The sequence below is a fragment of the Haemaphysalis longicornis genome, unplaced genomic scaffold (assembly GCF_048455015.1).
Source record: "Haemaphysalis longicornis isolate Haplotype H1 unplaced genomic scaffold, Haemaphysalis longicornis Haplotype H1 scaffold_1, whole genome shotgun sequence".
NCBI lineage: Eukaryota > Metazoa > Arthropoda > Arachnida > Ixodida > Ixodidae > Haemaphysalis > Haemaphysalis longicornis.
Window position 1 is genome coordinate 424,563,311 of NW_027526203.1, and position 16,586 is coordinate 424,579,896.

At 48.4% G+C, this 16,586-nt stretch overlaps 1 protein-coding gene across 2 annotated transcripts in view; it reads left to right on the forward strand.

The window, feature by feature from the left end:
- LOC144155679 (uncharacterized) overlaps positions 1–16,586 on the forward strand; it is a 150,138-nt gene that overhangs the window by 49,036 nt on the left and 84,516 nt on the right. The window contains exon 1 of one of the 2 annotated variants that reach the window (XM_077687276.1): positions 11,182–11,420. The exons of the other annotated variant lie outside the window; for it this stretch is intronic. The gene's annotated coding sequence lies outside the window, so the exon portion shown is untranslated. Of the gene's footprint in view, positions 1–11,181; positions 11,421–16,586 lie in introns of those variants that run through there. 2 annotated transcript variants of the gene reach the window in all.

Genomic DNA, 16,586 nt, shown 5'->3' on the forward strand with positions numbered 1-16,586 from the left:
ATTGTGGTAGCTTAGCATGTTTTTAGCGGCTGTGAAAAGCAGAAGTGCACCAAGGACGCCGAGCAAACTGCTTCTTTATACCGGTGGGAAATAAAAACACTGTAGTAATGGGGCAATTATATAATGCGCTTTGTCATCCTTTTTAAGTTTTTTTCTTGTTCTCTGTCTTTTTTAGCAATACAATAAATGATGTAAACATCTACATATGCGACTTTTACAGGCTACTTTAACAATTTATTTCTTCAAAATCACGGTGGAACGGGTAAAAGCAGGATTTTTTTTAGATTTCGCGAAAGTTTTGATTGCTTGTTAAGGGCCGGCGTGGTCTGTCAGTATCTCAGTTTTTGGCGAAAAATTTTCACGGTGACCCGCTAAAAACAACAAAGAGTGTGTGTGTGAAAGAGAGAAAAAAGACTAGAAGGGAGGGAAGCAAAAGAGCGGGGGGGGGGAGGAAGGGGGAAAATACGTATTATATTTTCTCATCGCTACAGAGCCACTTCATTTCCTACCAATGTAAACAAACACTTTTTTTTGTTTTTTTTTTTTCACTAAATGTGCTTTTCCAGCCACTAAACTATCCAAGCCTCTTGCGAAGCTAATGCAAATCTTTGTGTTTCTATAACAGCCATGTTGGTACGCGATTGTACGTTGGTTTTCTCTCTAGTGCATTTTTTGTCGGAAACACTATGTCTTCCCCCGGAATTTCCTAATTTCATCCCCCTATCATGCATCCTGCCACCCTCTGCTTCTATATACGCACTTGTTGTTCGATCACTTTTCTGTTCGTCTTTCGCTGCATAGCATCATTCTAATTACCGCACTTTTGTTCAACGGGCCCTGCAGTGGTACCGATATACGCGTTAACTCTTTCCTTATGCCTGGAAGCTTCAGTATACGAAAGCTGTAGTTATCGCCAGCACCGAAGGAAACTGGGATTTGTGCGTCTTTTGCTTTGCTTTAGTTGCGATTTTCTTTGGAGCGCCTATCGGGTGCGTTTGTTGCCGCACCTGAACAGAAGCTGGGCAGCATCCGCGATGTGGCTCGAGTGACGTCAGTCAAGCCCTCAAACAATGCCAGACCGAGATAGAGAGAAAAACCTCCTGGCCAGCTTTTAAGTTATCTCATGGCAGTAGATCAGTAATACTTGGCTGGGGTATTTCGTGGTCGCCTAATGTAACGACTTGACGGACCACCTTCTAGAGGCGTGTTAGATGTTGAAAAAAGTTGAAACATTGTTGCAGGGACCCTTAAACTTGAGCTATGCCTCTTATCCGCGAAGCGTACTTTCTATGTGGGAAAATAGCTTATGATTCACATGAAATGTCAGCCTATAATTTATTCCCGTCGAACGCGTATATGGTGCACAATTGAAGCGTTGTGCTATTCTTTATTTTTAAATTCGGGTTGTACGGGTGTGCATGTAGAATGGCAATTTACTGTCCGTAAGTGATAAAAGTAATTCATCACAGCTACGCTTTTCAAAAACAGTGTCTTGTGAACTTCGCTGTTGAAACGACACAAAGTCGCAAAAAAAAAAAAAATCCGGTGTTGCAAGCGACGTCAGCGTACTCACTGTGTCACTCAAATTACCAAGACAGATATCGCACTAAAGCGTCTTCAACTAGGCATCTAAGCTGTGTCGTTATTTCGCAGCGTTGCCTATCTTCTCCATTGAAAGGTCGTAATAACGTCTAGAAGAGCTTCAATTTCGTCACGCTTACTTCTTGCCTCTGCATGATTTGCAGTTTCTCGAAGGCTTAAGCGTCGTTTTTTATTGCGTGGTCAATGGATAGTCCCTGTCAGCTACATTTGCGCCGTCGATCCGTGCACAGACAGCGACAGAACAACAGAGGTCGACGCGGTGCGTGAGGAGAGAGGTGGCGTCAAGCCGATCTGGCAGCGGTGGCGCTGCGTTCGCGCTGCTGCCGGCCTTGCTCGGGAAGCGGCGGCGCCTCGTCGCCTGACGCGCCCGTCTCCCGGCGTCCCAGCCTAAAATTGAGTGCGCAGCCAGTGCAGGGTCGAGTAGGCGATGACATAAAATGGAATGGAATAAAGCGGAATGGATCGGGGAAGTGTTGACGCTGGTGGGTATACAAAAGGAGCGACAGGCAGGCAAGTGATGCCACTGCTGCAGGTGAGTACTGTGGCGGTTGGAACACAAAGCACGGTCGTCAAGGTGTTCCGAGGGCGTGCGAGAAACGCAGTGTTGCGGGCTTCTAATGATGGATTCGAGTTAAGAGTTTTCGCTGTTCATCTCCCCTGGGTTTCGGTCATTTTGCTATCGCGTTGCGAGCCCGAATTCTTTCCACGTCTTCCGTCCTTCGGAAGCTTAACGTTACGCGTTACGCTGCTAGTCGCTTATATGGTAGCGCACCTTGTCTGAATGCCCAACAGCGGAGAACACGTGTGTGTGTTCTGTTAATTATAGTTTTGTAGATTTAAAACCAGAGTTTAATGCGTTTGCTAAATGGCTAAAGCTATTTGGTACGCTACTTGTAACTATCTAAGCTGCAGCCTTTTCCATGCGTTCATTTGCATAAAAGCATCCCCATATTCCGGACAAAAGCGTCTCAGAGCCCGACGCTGGAAAGGTTGGCAACCTTGCGTGATGCTGCTGTCAGCGCACATGTAATCAAGCAGCAACAACCTGGTGAGAGGCGGAAGGTGCGTGCACGACGACAGCTCTGCAGCACCCCCGCTGCGAATCAAGGCCGCTGGCGCACCAAAAGTGGGGGGGGGGGGGGGGGGGGGTGTTTCGAGCGTGGCAGCGTGAGCGGCACGGGCGAAAGTAACGGAACCGCACGCGTGCCTCTTGACCTGGGCCGATAAATCAGGGCCCGCTTGCGGCGGACGATCCGTTGGCTGTTTTGTTCTGCTCATCCGACCGCACGGAAAGCTCCTTGAGGCTGCTGCCGCCTCACCCTATCGCCGCCGTGCTGAATATTCATAGGACGGCCGGGGGTCGCATTCTCCGGGCAATAAGCCGACCGAACATCCCCGGCGGACACGCTAGGTGGCGGCAGACAGTCGCGCTTGATAGCGACGCCGCGCTTCCGCTCTGGGTAAACAAAACCGCGCGCCGAGGGGTCGGCCGTACAATGAGCGCCGCATAATACCGCCATAACAATGCGAATGCAGAAAAGCGTCGCGCCTTCAACACCTCGCGTCTCATCGATCGCTCCTCCCTCGCGCCAGCAGCCGGGAAGCAATTAATTTGCGACCCCCTTCCAGCGCGCATATTATTCCGAGAAGCGCCACGGCCCGACTTTCTTGGCGTGCGGAAAGTCGGGTCAGACCGCAACCTCGAGAGGACCCGGGGCATCAACCCCTCCACCCGCACACAGTGCAGCCGGGGTGCAAGATCGCCGCGCGAGGCTATGGGGTCGAGAGGCCCGGGTATGCAGGAGAACCGCCGGCCGCCGCCGGGCCCGCTGTCCTCATTAGTCCCGGTTCACTCTTAGCGTTCGGGCACATGCTCGCGGTGGCTCGCTTATACAGAAGTCTGGCATGTCAATTACTAAGCACAGCGGTATCACACTCGATTTACTCTTTTCTTCAAGCTCCTATCATGATGAAAGCTGTTTATAAGTGATACTGCTTATCGGAAAAGAATGAAATACTGAGCGAAACTGTCACAACGTAATACAATATTTCTTGCCTGATCATTACAGGCTGGCTGCACAGGCCAAATAATTTTTCAAGGCAGAGTAACAAGCCTGTACGGGTTGATTGATTGATTGATTGATTGATTGATTGATTGATTGATTGATTGATTGATTGATTGATTGATTGATTGATTGATTGATTGATTGATTGATTGATTGATTGATTGATTGATTGATTGATTGATTGATTGATTGATTGATTGATTGATTGATTGATTGATTGATTGATTGATTGATTGATTGATTGATTGATTGATTGATTGATTGATTGATTGATTGATTGATTGATTGATTGATTGATTGATTGATTGATTGATTGATTGATTGATTGATTGATTGATTGATTGATTGATTGATTGATTGATTGATTGATTGATTGATTGATTGATTGATTGATTGATTGATTGATTGATTGATTGATTGATTGATTGATTGATTGATTGATTGATTGATTGATTGATTGATTGATTGATTGATTGATTGATTGATTGATTGATTGATTGATTGATTGATTGATTGATTGATTGATTGATTGATTGATTGATTGATTGATTGATTGATTGATTGATTGATTGATTGATTGATTGATTGATTGATTGATTGATTGATTGATTGATTGATTGATTGATTGATTGATTGATTGATTGATTGATTGATTGATTGATTGATTGATTGATTGATTGATTGATTGATTGATTGATTGATTGATTGATTGATTGATTGATTGATTGATTGATTGATTGATTGATTGATTGATTGATTGATTGATTGATTGATTGATTGATTGATTGATTGATTGATTGATTGATTGATTGATTGATTGATTGATTGATTGATTGATTGATTGATTGATTGATTGATTGATTGATTGATTGATTGATTGATTGATTGATTGATTGATTGATTGATTGATTGATTGATTGATTGATTGATTGATTGATTGATTGATTGATTGATTGATTGATTGATTGATTGATTGATTGATTGATTGATTGATTGATTGATTGATTGATTGATTGATTGATTGATTGATTGATTGATTGATTGATTGATTGATTGATTGATTGATTGATTGATTGTAACGATTAACGTGCCAACGCTACACAGGCGTATTTGTTTAATGCAAAGGCTGTGTATAGGCTGTGTTATGCAAGCAGTAGTGCAGTAAGGAAAGTTATAGACACTAGGGAAATGAAACCATGGTGGAATATGAGCGTGCACCTGACCGCCTTATTAACCTGCCCATTTTAAACGTTGCTGGCAGCCGGGCCGCAGTCCTGACGCGTGTAGAGGCACATCAACCGGTGCCGCAAGGGGAGACCGGAAATGTCCATTCGGGGCCTCCTTATATATAGGGCAAGTTGGCGCTGCATCCGTTTAGAATGGTTAGATGCGCTTATTAGGCGGATTGGTGGAGAGCAACGTAGCATGTTCACAGTGCGATGCGCAGCTTGTGTGCTGGACTACAGGCACTTTTATTCGACCAAATAAAACCCCATCTATAGTACCGGGTTCGATTTCCGGCGTATGGTTAGTGGGAGTGACAGCGCAATGTCGGTGCTCGGGGAGCGCTTTCCGGGTGCGCGGGGAAATTAGGACACGCTCTATTCACGTAAGTATGTTATCACCCATGGAAAAGAGACGGCGTGCACACGCACAAGGCTGCTACTTTACGCATGTGTGACCCAGCGCGTACACACACTTTCCAGGAGAGCCATGTCTTCCTCCTAACATTTCCTTCTTTCGCCAGCATTGTTCGCGCTCTGCAGTGTCGTTCAGTATGCGCATACATGCGTATCGCCGGCTGCGCCGAATGCCTAACGCCATCTCATTTACGACCCTGCACTGAGTGTCCGTGTCTTTGGTGCCGGAGCTCGGTGACGCCCGCCTCTCAGAGAAAGTACCGTTCACTTCGCGATAGCGACGTTTTCGTAAATTCGCGCATTTTTAGGGAGCTGCCATTGTCTCCTACGGAACGATCCTATTGCACCATGATCAATTTGACTCGTAAAAACAGGTACTAAACGGCTCCGTTATGTGTCTTCATTTTATACGCGGTCTTCAATTCTCGGTATTACGAGCGCGGTTACCTCTGAATCACTAGACGAGAACGGAAACAATGAATCTTTCCCGTGTTCCAAAAGCAAAAGACGCCTGCGGGAGCAAACACGACGAGCCCGCGGTTTTCCAATTGTATTCAAATAGCGATCTCCTCGCTCAAACACGTGAGCTAACGAGCTCGCTTCTACTGCATATGCTATGCATCTCGGCCGGGCTGAGGTGCACACTTCCTGCCCTGGCGCATGCGGGCGCCTTGAAGACCGAGCGCACTCTTTTGTCGCGGTGCTACGCGCCTCATGCAAAGCAGGCGCGCCGAGAGCAACACCCGGCGATGCGCTGACCGCGAGCGGTGAAGAAACAAGCGCAGGTTTGTTTTGTACACGTCTGGCACTACAGCTGGGAACAAATTGTGAACAAAGCTGCTTTTCTACGCGTTCGGATCCTAAAAACGCTACCGCGGTCAGTGAGCTCCCCGACGTCACCTCCTTGGGCAGCTTGGGCCCGACAATGGAAGCGCCCCCGGTGCAAAGAAACCGCGGCGGGCTTCGCTACTCGTCGATGGCCGCGTAGGAAGCACTTAGCGGCCATTTAAGTACCCCGCAGTGGGCGCGGCAGCCCTGCGCTAACTCCGGCCACATAGCATGTATGAGCGGCCTTTACGACCGCAGCCGCGGAGAGACGGCGCGCCCGGCCTGCAGGGAGCCGTGAGAAAGTCACTCAACTTTACGACAATTTCCAGGCGGATTTGTTTTGAGAAGGGCTGGCTGGCGCCCGTGTTCCGAGCAGGGCCAAGACGCGGGGGGCGGCCCCGGTGGCGTAAATTGCGCCCGCGCAACAGCTGCCAGCCCGGGCGCATGGTGCCCATTCCGGAGATGGCGTATGCGTCGCGAACAGCGTCGCGGACGCCTCCGCTGGCCACGCTGTCATTGGCTGCCGCGGCGCTACTGTCGGGAGACGCCATTGGGAGAGGTCGCACACGGCGAGCGAGATTTATTGCCAGCGCGTGCCACCACCAGCGCCACAGAATTCCGCAATCATGCCACGAATGGCGGCTCCTCCAGCGTGCAGAGGCGCCAGATCTCTCGCCCGTCTCAAGTTGCCGCCGCTGTTTCGTGCAAACCCCACCATTTTTCATTCCGCGAGGGGGAAAACGCGAACGTATACCGACGCCTTGCGCTCGTTACAGGCGCCTACCCTTGCGCACAGAAACACGTTTTGGTCCGCCGAACACTGTATATGCATGACCTCTTCTACGGTGCGGACGCCCAGCGAGGGTGGTGAAAAGCTTGTGTAAGCACAAGTCACCCTTCTCGGTGGGAACAAGATGCACCGCTGCCGGTTCCTGCTGGCGTGAGCTCAAGTGTCTAGTCGCGTATACGGTTGCCTTCAAACGGTTTCAACGCGCAGCCGTTGGCACTTGCGAGACGCCCTCGCCCTTCAGGATTGCATGTTAACTTCAAGTCTGGCACGAGGCGTTCAGCTTCTCTAGTCAAACTCTGTTGTCCATGTTTTTGGTGCCAGACTCGCTACTAAATAGAGCGCATATGCATCGCTAAATTATGCAGCTCTTTTTCTTCTTTTTTGAGCACTAGTTGCGTGCCTCGTGAAGCAAGTTCCCGAAAGGTGCTAGAACCTCGCAAAATTGTAACGGTTGCACCACGTGGCACAGCTGATTAGAGTTTTAAAGCGAAACACGTTCTTAAATTTTGCGTTGGATGGCGCACCGTGTTGTGGTATACTGCTGGAAAGGCGCAATGGCGATAGAGGATGAGAGCCTGCGTTGCCAGGCGTGTGCACATGGGTTGCGGGCCAGGCGCTTGATGGATTGGATCGAAGGAGGGTCGCATTTGTTACAATCAATCAATCAATCAATCAATCAATCAATCAATCAATCAATCAATCAATAATAATAATAATAATAATAATAATAATAAGAATAATGATGTTAATAATAATAATAATAATAATAATAATAATAATAATAATAATAATAATAATAATAATAAGTATTATTAATAATAATAATATTAGTAGTAGTAGTAGTAGTAGTAGTAGCAGTAGCAGTAGCAGTATTATTCGCATTATTAGGCGTCGAAAGCCTGTGTAAGATTCATACCCTTCAAAGTAAAGAGCCACATATAAAATAGTGTTTGTGGTACCCGACGCAGTGGATCAAGGGCTAAAGGGCGTTGTGCTGCTCAGTGCGAGGACGACGGTTCGATTCCGGAGTAGGCGGCCGTTTTTCTGATAGAGGTGAAAAACAAGAAACCCGTGTGTCGAGTTCTCCACAACGGCGTGCCTCATATCATAGCCCGTGTGCAATTTCCAGGAAGTCCTGTGGAATTCTCTAACTTTTACTCACGATAGAACAATAAAATTTTGTTGAATTGCTCTAAAACAAAACTGTACGAAAGCGTCGCTTCGGCTAGCGCTTCAATTATAGAACTGGCTAATGACAGAGAGAGCCAATGATTGGTACAGTCACTTTGGTCGTTGGTGTCAATACGAGCAGTGTTTAGTTATCAGAGAATAATAAAGCAGACGGTGGATATTTTCTTAATCAGCTATAACGGCTGTTGGCAGCATCAGCAGATCTTGCAGAAACGAACAGAACTAAAAAGGGTGATGGAGTTAACCCGAAGAGCAGAGCCTGAAAGTGTCGCATCTCTGATGCGCATGAGCACGTGACCATGCCTCAGCTACTCGTTACGCGGTCTCCAAGCGGTTCGCGGGGGGCCCCTCCCCACTCGCCGCCGAAGCGCCGGCAGTAGTAGGCGGCGGCCCCTAGCAAGACCGGGAGCCGATTGATGCCCTTTGGAGCCATGGCGCTAATTGAAACCGCAACGGCCCGCACAAAGGTGTTCAAAGCGCCGCTGATACGGCCACCGTTCGAGCGTTGGCGCAATCGGACAGCTGGTTCAGAGGTGGCGCGAGACATCTGGCGGAAGAATTAGCATAACCGGTTCACGGGAGGTGAAGAAGCGCGCTGTAGAATAATCGGCAGCTCTGGTCGAGCATTTGCATGTGCTAAAAACAAGCTCTTCAGGCGCGTGAAGCGGACCAAGAGTAAATACGCGCCCGCGAGCACGGCGGCTCGTAGAAAGACGGATTGCGGCTCGTTAGCGGGACGGGGGTGTCCTCGTGGCGGAATACGAAACGCCCCTCCTGTCCCAGGTCGCCGCCACGGCCGATGGCAGGGTCCGATAAGCGGACAGATCGCGTACACTCGCCGCGAACTCCGAAACGGCATCGTCGAAATGCATCGAATAGTCCACACACCAGCCTTTCCTCATTGCGCGCCTTGCGGGCACACATGGTGGGACAAGCAAGACGCATGCCTGGTCTTCGGTATGCACAAGCCAGGGCCCGCATTGCACGCACTGAAGATACGATCCAGAAGCGGCTTCCGTGCAGGCTCGGTAACCAGCTTTGACGCCATTCATCTCGCCTGCGTAACCGTCGATCTCTGCTTGTGTCGCTGCTATCGATTTCCTTTCTGAACGAGGTGCATTCGTTGCTTGTACTTTTATGTCCTGCCGATGTAATGCTGAAAACCAGTAAAGCCTAAAATGCTTGCAAGAACGGCGAATCTCTATCCCAGCCGTTTGTTCGAAGTACCAAGAAAATATAGCCGTCATATTTAAGGCAGGGTACTACGCTTTCCTGTCATTATAGTCATGCGGCTTAAGGCTAGTGCTAAATGAGGGGACTAGCACTTATGCTGTTAGGAAAACTATTCTTTTCGTGCCAAGAACAAAAAAAAAAAATAGTATTTTTTGAATGGAAGCTAAGACGCTTTGCGAACTGGTACTGGGCTTTGGCGAAAAAATAAGCGGCAATAAATGTTTCGCTGACAGCTCGAACAATATTTTAACTATAATTTTTCTTATTTAGTTCTATTGACGCCAAAAATTATCTTACAAGACAAAAACTTCATGGCCAAAACGTCGCTTCAAGCTATCCAAACATTTTTGTGTTTTTTTTTACCGAAGCATAAAACTATATATATATATAGTTCGCAAAGTGTCTTGTCCTTTATTTAAAAATAAATTATTTACATGCAAAAATATTTTTCTATATGTTTTTTATTAGCTGTATCGCTAAAGTTTCATAATAAATACGCTTTTTTTTATCTCGCCGATATGGCTTGCCTGTTTTCAGTGATTGTCCTAGCAACTATATACAAACATCTACACATGCTGTCAAAATGCGTTTTTGCCCGTTTCGGTCTGGTTGAGTCGCACAAATTACATGATCGATTGTCTATCGATAGGCTTCGATAGTCTAAAAATTAGAGCTCAGGAAAGAAACACATATCCTTCAGGCCAAGCATTATAAGTACTGGCAGGCGTAAACGGGCAGGTGTTCTTGAGCGATATGCTTTACTCGCACTTGTATAATACGGGCGAGAGCTTACAACCCAAAGCCGTCCCCATGGCTTGGTGATCCAGGCCACCAAAAAGCGTTAATCTATTTCGCTGCTCTTTTGGCGTCTCGATAAACATGAGGGTAACCATTTAGTCAGGCACCATATGCTGCTGCATTATTGGCACATCAGGGCAGGCCGCCCCCATGTGCCTTCAGAACTGGCTATAGCAAGCGTACACTGCGTAACCACCCCTCCTCCCTCCCCCGCCGCCCCCAATTTTTGGCCACGCTCTAAGATATCGGTCGCTCAATGCCGCTTATTTTTTTTTAAAAGGCTACTTAGGATCTTTTCTCTGTGCTGAAAGCTTGCAGGGACCCTTGCCATGGCGCAGCTTTATCATGGCGCATACTTCTCCAGCGAGCCGTATGCAACTTGATTCTTTTCTTTAAGGACGTATATATGTTCCAGCATTTTCAGTGGTCAAGGGACGGAAAATTGGGTTCACTGTCCAACGTTGCTTGCACTAGAGCAGCACGACCGACTGCAGCGCGAACCCTGGGTACCAGCTGGCTGTTCGCGAACCAAGTGCCGGTGACGCGCTCAGAGCGCACAAGTCACGCACCGTCTGACGCGTGCTCGCGTAGGCGACGACACGGCTCCTGTACGCAGCCAGCGCCTTGGGTGCCACGGGTGTGCAGACCGCCTCGCCGCCACCGGCAAAGGTTTACCGCAACGCGGAATCTTTCGTGTCCGTCCTTGGAGGAGAAAAGACGATGCGGGTTCGTGATCGCGTGCGCCAACCACTCCAAACACCCCCGGTGTTGCAGTCAGACGCCGCCGGAAAAGTCATTCGCATTCATTGCTTCCCCGGCCAAGAAAAACTGGCTCGCTTGCGAGCAGAAGGCCGCGCCAGAACAAGTGGAACGACAACTTCCGCTTGCTAATGGTTCGCCGTCGACGGCAGCGCCACCGCAGAGTGCCCCTGGATTCGTGCTAGGGCGCGATTAATCTCGCCACCAAGATGATGCCTTCGTCACCGCTAACGACGTTATTATCTCGTGTGAGGCAGGAAGCTCGCACGAGCTGGCTCTTTGCATTGTGTGGACACTGGGGGACACACACACGTCTCCCGTTCCGCGCGCCTCCGAGCCGCCGCCGCTGCGTCGCTTTGTTTTGCCATGTCACTCGCCGCTCGATCCCGCCGCCTGACGTTAAGTGCCAAGGTGCCCGGCTCCTACGCACACTCTGCGTGCGGGAATACGGCTACGGGCTGCGTGACACCGAGGAGGACCAGCTCGTTGTGCGAAGCCAGCGCCCCTCGCACAGTAAGCTATGCGTGTATACCAGCGGCCAGTCTACGCCTGCATGTCGGCTTGTCGTCCCGGTGTGAGCGTCGCTCAACATGTTGTTTACGACTGCACACACTTAGCTGAGTAGCAATGGGGCATCTGTGGCCCTAATCACGGCACTATGAAGGTGTACCGGTCGTATTGCGAGGGAGAGTGTCGTATCTGCGAAGTATGAACAATACAATTCCGTACGCTCTGCTAGTGTTTTTTAACGAAAAAAACAAAACAAAAACGGTTGCAATTGTGCTGTCGTCTTCCGCAATGTTCCTCTGCCGAGATTGGCAGGCACCACAAAGGTTATAGTGGGGTACAGTCTGCGTGCATGACTATGAATCGATCGAATAACACTTAGTGAGTGTCAAATCAATAAAAAGAGTTCTCTGCGTGCCAGTACACTTATTCACGGCGTCGTTAGCTTTCGTGTCTCTCTCGAAACGTGTAGTTAGCAATTATCGCTGGAACGTCCAAGAATGCTTTGCAGTAAGCGAAAAGCAAACTGTGTCGCTAATTGATCATCTTTGGTGATGCAGTGTGGGAAGGCTGTAGCTAAACATAGTTGGAATCAGGATGTGATGCGGTTTTATATGGCTAGACTCCCGTTAGATGAACTCGAAGCCACCGGGGAATCACCTGCTCATTGTATCAGAAATTGGCCTTCAGCGGATGGATGTTATGTATGTGCTGCGGGGAAGCGAATGTGTTTGTTCGTCCTAGTGAATTCAGGTTAACCGAGTCCGTACTTATATTCTATGCACTGTGCACATTACCTCAGTATGTATATCCAAACTTATCTGTTTAAACGCCTAAGAAAAGTCATCTTTTACATGCGGCAGGCGTTGTACTCGCCGGGAGAATATCAATCCTTGCAGCCTCTGGTCCCCTATGAATCTCTGACGTCTACCAATGTGTCGTACACGACACTTTGTTGTCATATATTTTACTTCCATAAGAGGCCCGACGGTCGCAACAGGGAATCAATCCCGTTACTTATATGTAGGATACCACAGCAGAAGGGGCAATCGACTACAGTTGCAAACTGCTGTATGCTATTGGGGATGAACGGATAAGTCTGAAATACGCCAACTTCAGGTTCACCTGGTGGCATGAAGCAACAACCCTCACACCTCATTAAAAAAAACAAAGAGCTGTGGTTTCAGTAATTATGTGCGTCAGCAAATAAATAAAACACCCCATGGCAGCGGTGCCACACTGGATATAGTTCTCAACCATACGTTGGCAGAGGAGCCCTTTTGGGCTCGAAAGAGTAATGGGGCACCCACGAATAACTATGTTGACACGTGTCATAATGCCAAACAATTTGCACTTGCAGCTGAAGTCACCCACACAGTTACTCAACGCCCGGCTTTTGCGTATACGACTTATATGCTGGTGCGTGCCATATCGCCAAACAATTTGCTCTTGCAGCTAAAAGTTACCCAAACGCTTATATGCTACATTTTGTGTGTCTGGCTTTTTCTCTTAGCTGGCGTGTTGTGCAAAACAGCCAACGTTAAAACATGCGCTACGCAGAGAAATAAAACGTACAAGTCATGCAGCAAAGCCACCTTTTTGTGCACACGAAGGGGTGTCAAACTCAGAGAGGGCTCTCGCGGTACCCCTGGTGTCCGCGGACCCCCATTTGAGAACCACCGGGATATATCTTACATCACGAGCACAGTTGCTTGAAGCAGAAAGTGAAGAGTTGGTCGTTCTTGCAGCGTTTTGTTGGCATCTGAACGTTATCTGGTAGGCACGACATGTATTAAAAAAAAAAAAAACTAAGCTTATGTCTAACTTTTTGTGTTGATGAGTTCTGTGCCCGTGTACATTTGCAGTGGATGGATCAGAAATAAAATTAAGAAATATATCGCATCCGCCAGCCATCTGCAGAAACTTTCCTCACAAATTATCTATACTTCGAAAATGTTTACCAACCTTGCGGGCCCGAGCTGTTGGACGGTTGCTCTTTAATTTCTGTATCTGCTTCAGACGTGCTTTGAGTCTGGAACCGCCTAAACGTCGAATGCAGTTCCGTGTTTGAGGCGGAGGACGCGAAAAATTTGTACTGAACGTTTTGTTTTCCCGACACTTCCTTGGTTTATAGTTGCGCAGTGTCGATTGGTTTTGATTAACAATTTAACGCAATATCGGAGCTTTCATTGTGATAATATTTTGTTTTTCATTTTCGAGGTTTTGGTTCCCCTTGGCATGTTCCTGGTTGATGACGCCATCTGCACGGCCGATGCAGTTATGTCATGAGTGTTCTTACAGCAGAGCCCGCTTATCCTTGCGCTTAAAGGGACACTGAAGACAACCAGCAAGTTTCGAACGAAAGTCTGGCCTTCCCATAGCCGAGAAGCCGCCAATCAAACAACGTATTTCCCTCCCTCATTTCCTTCGCAGAGATTTCATTACGCAAACAGCGGCCGTGGCAGTCGCTGTTTGCGTCACGATGAACCGGAAGCAAGCGAGGCAGCGGTGACTTACAGCGGTATGAAGCAACCGAATGCAACGCTACCACGTACCGAGCGGTTTGGTCAGTTTTGGTCAAATCAGCCGTGCTTTCCCGAACTCCCATGTCATTTGCTGCTCCGGACCACTGAACAAAATGTTTCTTCGTGTGACCCGGGATCAGCACTGACGCTTTGTTGAGGGAAAACATATTCTCCTTTTTTAGGACGCGTGAAGGTTGGCGTCGAACGAACCGCTGGTACCCAGCACGCCTCCTCGCATGGCGGTATCGCCACACGCGTGGACGAGTAGCACTATCGAGCAGCAGGGAAGACGTTAATGCTGACTTTAGCTCTGCAAAAGCCCGCAGAAGGTCATAATAAAAATGGCAATGCGCACAGTACCGTACAAGGGTCACACAATTATCTGGCGGAGTATTGCACCATGTATGGCACCGAAACAGAGACGAATTTGTTGGCGTTTGGAGCCGCCGCATGATATATCGGCTGGGCTCCCATGTTATTGTATCTAGCTTTCTTTTTGTTCTTCGACGTTCAAATACGACACTAAAATCTGCCAGTCATGTTTCTATTAAATTGTGAAGGCGTATTGCGATAACATTTGTCACGCAATTTCAACCACTATTTCCTATTTTGAAACGCTATTTTCTACCTTATTTTGCAAAAGCTAAGCGTAAGAGTGGTATATTCGTGTTCTCGGGGAGCTCATATATCGATTTAGAGCAACTTGTATATTGACTTCAGTGTCCCTTTAATAGAGTTGCCAAGCGCTGCCTTTTTGCCTCTTAAGCGCGAAAAGGTTCAGCGTAACCATTATCTGTAAAGAGAGAACAGAAAAAGGAAGAAAACGCCGGTTCGCGTGAAGCCCCTTCTTACTTTCTGAGCAGCAATGAGATCGGCGAAAAAAAAAAAAAAGGCCGTCTACCGAGAAGGCCGGCCCAAGGTGGCTCAAGTAGGACGACGGCCGTTTACTCCGTCCAAAGCCGGCGCCGAAATCCCGAACACTCTATTTCTTTTACGGTCAGCGTTCGCAAATGGTTCAGTGCTTTCGTCCGAAACAGGGGCCTAAAAGAGCGCGGCTCCGGACACCCACGACGACCGGCGACGATACAGGAGCAAGACATCTGCAGTGCGGTTTTGTGCGCCCCGGAGAAGCTCGAGAAACAAGCAAAACAAATTCATTACAATTTAACGAACACGGCGCCAAAGAGCATGGTCGGGTCTATTTCCGCAAATAGCCTGGCGTTATAGAGATACACACACGCACACGCACAGACGGCGGCGGCGCCAACAAGCGGTAGAGCGGCCGATTGAGCTGCTCGAGGAGCCCGAGCTCGGGGCTCAAGCAGATGAAAGAGCCGCTGCCCGGTCAGCCGAGGACCCTGAGCCCTTTTCGGACGTCACAGGCTGGAGCCGCAGGGACGGTTTCCTTCCCTTTTCTTGCTCGGCAGCGCGAGGCTTTCATCAAGCCTCGCGAGCCTTTGGAGGCGCGGTCCGCTTGTCTCAGCGACGGAGACAGTAAAAACCACGCCGACTTTCTGCGTCGGCCGCACATAGATTCCACTTAGCAGCCAGAAAGGAGAGCGGCTGGTACTAGCACGGAAGTGTAAACCGCTCAGTCGTTAATGTCATATCCGCGGCCAGTGCGGGCTTTCTTTCCCCGAGCCTCGCTCGGATTCAGCTGTTGTTTATAGAGATGGGCTGTAGGCAAGCGCTAAAGGTGCGGGACGTAAACCTGCGTCGGCCTCCCCTCTCCAACCCGCTCCTGTGCGTGGAGAAGCAGCGGAAAGAGCTGCAGTGCCGTACACCCCGTTTTGTTTTCCCCATTCCCCTGAGGCGAGCGTATACACAACTATCCGGCCCGCAGTCCGCTCGTGTTGTTGCTCCAGGCTCAAGATGGGAACACGCTGTTAGGCGTACTTATCGTTTCGTGCAACATCTGCCCGGTTTAGAATAATAATAGCGTCTGTGTTTTTTTCTGTTTTCTATATTGGGCATTTATTTATTTATTTATTTATTTATTTATTTATTTATTTATTTATTTATTTATTTATTTATTTATTTATTTATTTATTTATTTATTTATTTATTTATTTATTCTGCGATCTTTCTTCAAGATCTTAGCAGGGTGGGAGAAACATAATTTACATAAGTGACCTTCGCGGCAAAATACGCACAAACATACACAAAATATACAGAAAACAGAAAAAGATGCAGAAAAGTCCGTTTCGCTGCGGTGCTGTTTAGAGTTCAACGCTGGAACCGCGCGGCGCATGCAAGCGCCACCGGCTTAGCCTTGACTGATTTATTTTAGGGGCAAAGCTCCTCTTGCTTGGGCCCTGTCCCAGCCGTACACGGCACATTGTACACGGCACATTGATGATGATTGTAGGAGGATCCCCCTAGGGATTGGCCAACCAAATATTGGCCGAAGAGGTCATAACGTTCAACGCATTCGTTGCTACCCAACAAGGAGGAAAGGAAGAAGAAGAAGAGGTTGTCGTTCGTCGCCTGCGAGCTCAAGACTCTTGCTCGGGCCCTGTCCCGTCCCTCGTTGCTGCCATACACGGCGGAATGATGATGATTGCGGCAGGATCCCCCTAGGGATTGGCCAACCAAAGATTGGCCGAAGAGGTCAAAACGTTCAACGCGTTCGTTGCTACCCAACAAG